The sequence below is a fragment of the Etheostoma spectabile genome, chromosome 20 (genome assembly GCF_008692095.1).
Source record: "Etheostoma spectabile isolate EspeVRDwgs_2016 chromosome 20, UIUC_Espe_1.0, whole genome shotgun sequence".
Classification (NCBI taxonomy): domain Eukaryota; kingdom Metazoa; phylum Chordata; class Actinopteri; order Perciformes; family Percidae; genus Etheostoma; species Etheostoma spectabile.
In genome coordinates this window covers 26,327,753-26,334,818 of record NC_045752.1, presented here as the reverse complement: position 1 = coordinate 26,334,818, position 7,066 = coordinate 26,327,753, and the positions used below count along the sequence as shown (strand labels likewise).

Below are 7,066 nucleotides of genomic sequence, written 5' to 3'. Positions count from 1 at the left end.
GGAGAAAAAAAAGATTAGAAACCATCTATTGGAGAAATTCTCTGACGTGCTTTGATTTTTTTTTTTTATATCTTTACCATTTTTTCTGCTGTGCTCACTTCAAAAGCGGGGGGTCTTGATGACGGTGGAGCCGGGCAGCATGAAGACCCCCGCCACGTTCCGGGCGGAGGCCCCCTCAGAAGCACGGGGGGGGCCTCCAGCGCCCGGTGGGCTGCTCCGGCAGGAAGTGCTGCCTGCTTCAGGGTGTAGTAGGCTGCTGGAAGAGAGCCCGACCGGGGATGGTCCGAGAGAGGCAAAGCATCTGGAAGGAGCAGATGGAGCGGGAAAAACAGGGGGCGAAGAAGAGAGAAGGAAAAGGGTGGCGGAAGCTAGTAAAAAGTCAGAAACAAAAGGCAGATCCTTTAAGCCGGGGGGGGGATTTGTGAAACATGTTTCATAAACAAAGAGGACGTTGAAGGGGGGGGGTGGGGGGGGAGGGGGAAAGAGGAGACAAAAGAGACAGAAAAGATGGTCTAAACGGGGAAACCCTTTCCACAGCCAGCAGCCTCTCTGTTCGCACCACGCTAAGGAGCGGGGGGGAGACGGTATCATCCCCACTCGGCCCGCAGCTGAAAGAGAAACGTTAAGATGAGCGACAGATGAGCGGGGGGGGCCTAACCTCACTGAATAGGAAATATCAATCAAATCTGGCGCCTTGGATATGTAATTAATCGCGATATCCGCCCTAATAAATGTGTACGGTGGTGTGTGTGTGTGTGTGTGTGTGTGTGTGTGTGTGTGTGTGTGTGTGTGTGTGTGTGTGTGTGTGTGTGGCGACAGACTTCACCCAGGCATGCGGCGCACTCTGCAAGAAGTCTGCAGACGGGTTTTGACCAGGTCGAGAGGCTGGAAGAGGGAGCGTGGAGCACGTGCCGCTGCGGGAAGCCGCAAGGAACGGCCTGGATGGCTGGGTGAGCCTGGGGGGGGGGGGGAAAGGGAGGGGGGGGGGAACAAAGAAAGGGGGGGACAAGGGCACCACAGGCACACAAGGCAACACCACAAGAGCCACAAGGAGAGAGGGAGAGAGGACGTATGGAGTTTAGGGTTTAAAAGTAGTAAAAGTAAGAAAGAAATAGAATTGTTGTTAATAATTCATATAACTCGCAGGCCGGTGGGGCCCCAATTTCTGTTGTACAAGGCAAAGATGGTGTCCAAACCTCTGAAAGGAGTAGTTGGTGTTGCAGGAGATTAGATAGATTCAACTTGATTGTCCTTACACAGGTACAAGAAAACGAAATGCAGTTCAGGTCGAACCAGAAGGTCATTCAAATAGCAGAAGTTGAGGATTACACTGGTTGCCATTAAGTGCAGGACATGGATATGTCTGGTACTAAAGATAGAAATTTTAATACTATATAAACAGGATTTGTCCCAGCCTACACATGCATTACAGACTCTAAAACTATAATTTATGTACAAAATATATATTTTTATTTTGTACAGATTCTTTGCAACCAAAAATAAAAATACGACATTAACAAACTCACTTTTTTTCAGATTGAAAATGTTTTTAATGAGGAAACGGAGAACAATGCTACAAAAATGATCATTCCTTGAATATCGTGCATCTTATGCATATCAGGCCAAAATGATAGAATTCGTCACTTCCTCACCTTGTGCCGCTCTAATATCTCCTATCTATTCTCTTATCCATCCTCAGCCCATCCACCAGTACCCCCCCACGTTTTTTTTCCATGTGTTTTTTGCCCACACCCACACCTCCACTTCTACCACATAGTAATCGTTGTGTTGACGTTTACCTTAGATGTCGAGGCGCTCTCACTTCTTGCACAGACTCTTGTCACAGCGCTGTGATGCAACCCAGCAGCTCGCAACCTTCTACCTGCTCTGACGCTTTTCTTATCCCCAAACCCATCTCGGGACGCACGGGGCCTCCTGTCAGGGACCACATGCGAGGGAGTTCCCGCTGTGGCTTCATTGCTGTACGCTCTCAGGGGCCCGACTACATGTATACGCTCGGTGGTCTAAGACTCGAGAGTCCGACACCCTGCAAGACGATACGCTCGACGACTGGCATACTGAACAGTTGAAATACCTTGTTGCGTTCTGTCCATAGACTGCTAACACCACCAGTGAATGACCCTTGTGCCACCCCTTACACTCAAAGGTTATACAGTGCACGAATAAGCTTTTTTTTATATAGGCCAAACACAACACGGAAAATTGGGCGTTGGACAGTTTCGATGAGCCATGGCAGGTAGGACCGCGACAGGTATCTAGGCACGGTTTGCAGCATTGGATGGCACTAACACCGACAAACAGGAAAAAGATTAGAGCTAATGTGTGAGTGCAGTGCGCACAAACTGAAGAGAGGGTTAGCCCTTTGGGCACCTCTCGAGCAGCGGACAAGAGCCATGCCCCTGTAAGCCTGGTACTTTGGGGCACCGGTCAGCAAAGCCAGCGGATCTTATTGTGGTGCCGTTATAGATTTGCACTGGAATGTAGAGGTAGCACAGGCCTGTAGCCAGGTCAGTTAGATCTTTTGAGAGTCGGGTCCCGGCGTTGTTAGCCTCTGGATGTGTGTGAGAGTAATGAAGGACCATCAGTAGAGTCTTGATCACTGAAACGTGTCCAAGCCGACGTTCTACCAAGAGATGAAGGCCGCTTGCTGTTGGTTTCCATGGCACTGATGCCGAGGATCCGGAACGAACTGTAGAAGCAGTTCACTTGCCAGTGAGGGACAGGCCTCGTAGAGGCTCTGACTGTGGGAACGGGAACAGAGCCCAGACTTAGTGACGTGTGCTAGTCACTCCACTTTGGTGTAAGGAGAACATGCGCCTTGTTTAAATGTAGTGTGGGATCTGTGTATGGTTGGATGTAGTGGCTGTGCGTGCCGCGTGGCACTCGAGTGACAGGCGTCTTGGTTTTGTCGGACCTGGCCCGTGCGGGCTCGAGTCCGGCGCTGTACCGTAAGTATAGACGTGTGTCATTGTGTTATGGCGGGACACTGGCCCCGTGGTACGTGTGTGGTCACGGTGACGGTGCGGGAAGGGTCCCACTGGTGAGTGTTGACCCTGAGCGTCGTCAGCAGGGACTGGATACCGCTGGTTTGACGCCCAGTCCGACTCGCTGAGACGGAAACCAACGAGCAACCTGCGCCGAGTCTGAAACTGTGTCTGTTGGGGGACCTTGATGCTGTCCTGGTAGTGTTGGTTGTGACACTGTGTCGAGGTGCAAGGCACCATTTGGCTTAGGCTGGTTCCTGACAGCGTATCGCTGGTGTGGCAAACGCCTCAGAGCCCACAGTCGAAGGATACCGTGAGTCTGAGAGAGGTGGATCTCGAGGGAATAACGCTTTCCGAGGGATAGGCAGATTCAGACGCTGCAGAAGGTGTGACAGCGCAGGGATAGAGTGTACAGCTCTTCATGCACATGTGAGATCGGAACAAAGCGCCTGTGCTGAGCGTACTCCGCCGTGTGAGGGGAAATGGCCGTGTGAGCTTCACCTGTTACAAGACGAGACTCAAGGTGAGGGGGCAGGCCTGTAGAGGATCTGACTGATGAAGATGAGAGGAGGATAGGCTGTAGAGCGAGTGACTGAATGTGAGGGGAAGAGGGCCTGGTGAGTGTAGACTGGAGAGAAAGTGTGAGGGACAGGCCGTAGGAGTGCTGACTGGAGGGACAGGCCTGTAGAGTCTGACTGGAGGGACAGGCCTGTAGAGGTGACTGAGTGAGGGAAGGCCTGTAGAGGATCGACTGTGAGGGACAGGCCTGTGAGGAGTCTGACTGTGAGGGACAGGCCGCTGTAGTGACTGACTGTGAGGGACGCTGCTGTAGGAGTGCGTGGACTGTGAGGGACAGGCCTGTAGAGTCTGACTGTGAGGGACGATGGAGTAGTTGACTGTGGATGTGAGGGGACAGGGCTGTAGGGTCTGACTGTGAGGGACAGCTGATGAGTCTGACTGTGAGGGAAAGGCTGTAGAGCTGACTGTGAGGGACAGGCTTGTAGAGTCTGACTGTGAGGGACAGGCCTGTAGATGGTATGAGTGAGGGACGAGGCTGTAGAGTCTGACTGTGAGGGCATGCTTGTAGAGTACTGGACGTGAGGACAGGCCTGTAGAGTCTGACTGTGAGGGACAGGCCTGTAGAGTCTGACTGTGAGGGACAGGCCTGTAGAGTCTGACTGTGAGGGACATGCTTGTAGAGTCTGACTGTGAGGGACAGGCCTGTAGAGTCTGACTGTGAGGGACATGCTTGTAGAGTCTGACTGTGAGGGACAGGCCTGTAGAGTCTGACTGTGAGGGACAGGCCTGTAGAGTCTGACTGTGAGGGACAGGCTTGTAGAGTCTGACTGTGAGGGACAGGCTGTAGAGGTCGACTGTGAGGGACAGGCCTGTAGAGTCTGACTGTGAGGGACAGGCCTGTAGAGTCTGACTGTGAGGGACATGCTTGTAGAGTCTGACTGTGAGGGACAGGCCTGTAGAGTCTGACTGTGAGGGACATGCTTGTAGAGTCTGACTGTGAGGGACAGGCCTGTAGAGTCTGACTGTGAGGGACATGCTTGTAGAGTCTGACTGTGAGGGACAGGCCTGTAGAGTCTGACTGTGAGGGCATGCTTGTAGAGTCTGACTGGGGGAGGATGTTTGTGAGGGACAGGGCTGTAGAGTGGAGCTGTGAGGGGACAGGCTTGTAGAGTGACGTGTGGGGACAGGACTGTGGGTCTGACGTGAGGGACTGCTTGTAGAGTCTGACTGTGAGGGACAGGCTGTAGAGTGCATGTGAGGGACAGGCTGGAGTAGTCTGACTTGAGGGACAGCTTGTAGAGTCTGACTGTGAGGGACAGGCCGGTGTAGAGGTCTGACTGTGAGGGACATGCTGTTAGAGTCTGACTGTGGGGACAGGCTATAGAGTCTGACTGTGAGGGACAGGCGCTGTTTAGTGTGTGACTTGAGAGGGGACCGGCCTGTAGAGTCTGCTGTGAGGGACCGGCCTGTAGTGATGATGGGAATAGGGGACAGGCCGTGAGTCTGACTGTGCGGGACAGGCCGCGTAGTGTGACTGTGGGGACAGGCCTGAGTGTTGACGTGAGGGACAGGCCTGTAGAGTCTGGACTGTGAGGGACAGGCATGTTAGGGTCCTGAGTCTGAGAGGGCAGGCTGTAGAGTGGATGGAGACAGGGGCCGATGTCTTAGAGTCTGACTGTGAGGGACAGGCCTGTAGAGAGTGCTGAACGTGAGGACAGGCCTGTGTATCTGAGCTACCACCACATGGTGGACGAGTCAGTTCAGGCTCCACCTCAGTACAGGATCGTGGTGGGGGGGGGGGGGGGGGGTAATGTGGTGTCCTGTGGTGTGTTGTGGGCCTGTCCCTCACAGTCAGACTCTACAGGCCTGTCCCTCACAGGCTCAAATGCGTAACCCGCGCCATTAAAATTACTCATTTTCGTGTGTATATCATATGCTGCAACCGTTGCCTAGATACCTTCGCAGGTCCTACCATGCCAGTGGCGTCATCGAAACTGTCAACGCAATTTTTGTGTTGCTTAAAAAAAGCTATATTGTGTATATTTTAGTGTCATTTATTTTTAATTATCATAACCAACAAGTTATCAATGTTCATTATTTCAGTTCAGTTCATCTTTAAGGTTGTTCTCATTTTAACCCCTGTGTATACTGCTGGCTAGTTTAATATACAGCAATGAATCCACATGTGAATCCTCACATGTGTCATCTGTTGAACACATGATTACAATCAGACCTGTTGCTCCTAACCTTTAATCTGTCACTTACTGCATTTCCATCTAATTTTGTTTTAAGATTATTTATTGGGCGTTTTTTGCAAAAAGTGTTCTGGCTTTGCCTCCACGTGGTTCTCTCAGACGGTTCCCCAACTCGTCAAATACCTCTGTACGTACACTACCATTCAAAAGTTTGGGGTTACATTGAAATGTCCTTATTTTTGAAGGAAAAGCACTGTACTTTTCAATGAAGAAACTTTAAACTAGTCTACTCTTGAAGAACAACTCTATACATTGCTTATGGGTAAATGACATCTAGCTGCAATGTCTGGTTGTTGGGGCATATCTACATAGGTGTATTGTATGATAGTGTAACTATCACTCCAGTGTTTAATGGTCCAATGTGTTTGCTCATTGGCTCGAAGGCTAATTGATGATAGAAAACCCTTGTGCATCATGTTCACACATCTGGAAACAGTTTAGGGCGTTTACAGGAAGCTACAAAACTGACTTCCTTTGAGCAGATTGAGTTTCTGGAGCATCACATTGTGGGGTCAATTAACGCTCAAAATGGCCAGAAAAAGAGACTCTTTCACTGAAACTCGACAGTCTATTCTTGTCCTTAGAAATGAAGGCTATTCCATGCGAGACATTGTAAGAAATTGACGATTTCCTACAACGTGTGTACTACTCCCTTCAGAGGCAGCACAAAAGCTCTAACCAGGTAGAAAAAAGAGTGGGAGGCAAGAAGATAAGTACATTAGAGTCTCTAGTTTGAGAAACGACGCCTCACGGTCCCCAACTGGCATCTTCATAAATGTACCGCTAACACCAGGGTCACATCTCCAGTGAAGAGGGGCTGCGGGATTGGGCTTCAGGGCAGAGTGGCAAAGAAAAAGCCATATCTGAGATGGCCAATAAAAGAAAAAGATTAAGATGGGCAAAGAACACAGACATTGGCAGAGGAAGACTGGAAAAAAGTGTTGTGGACGGATGAGTCCAAGTTTGAGGTGTTTGGATCCCAAAGAAGAACGTTTGTGGACGCAGAACAAATGAAAGATGCTGGAAGAATGCCTGACGCCATCTGTTAAGCTGGTGGAGGTAACATGATGGTCTGGGGTTGCTTTGGTGTGTAAGGTGGGGAGATTTGTACGGGTAAAAGGGATTCTGAATAAGGAAGGCTATCACTCCATTTTGCAACGCCATGCCATACCCAGTGGACAGCGCTTGATTGGAGCCAATTTCATCCTACAACTAAAAATCCTAAAGTCAAAAAATCTTATTTCAAATACAAATCATTATTTCTAACCTTGTCAATGTCTTGACTCT

The 7,066-nt window shown here is 50.2% G+C and overlaps 1 protein-coding gene across 1 annotated transcript in view; it reads right to left on the bottom strand.

Annotated features, from left to right (window-relative positions):
• The window catches only part of kcnh5b (potassium voltage-gated channel, subfamily H (eag-related), member 5b), a 196,240-nt gene that overhangs the window by 178,354 nt on the left and 10,820 nt on the right, over positions 1 to 7,066 (bottom strand). The window lies entirely within an intron of this gene.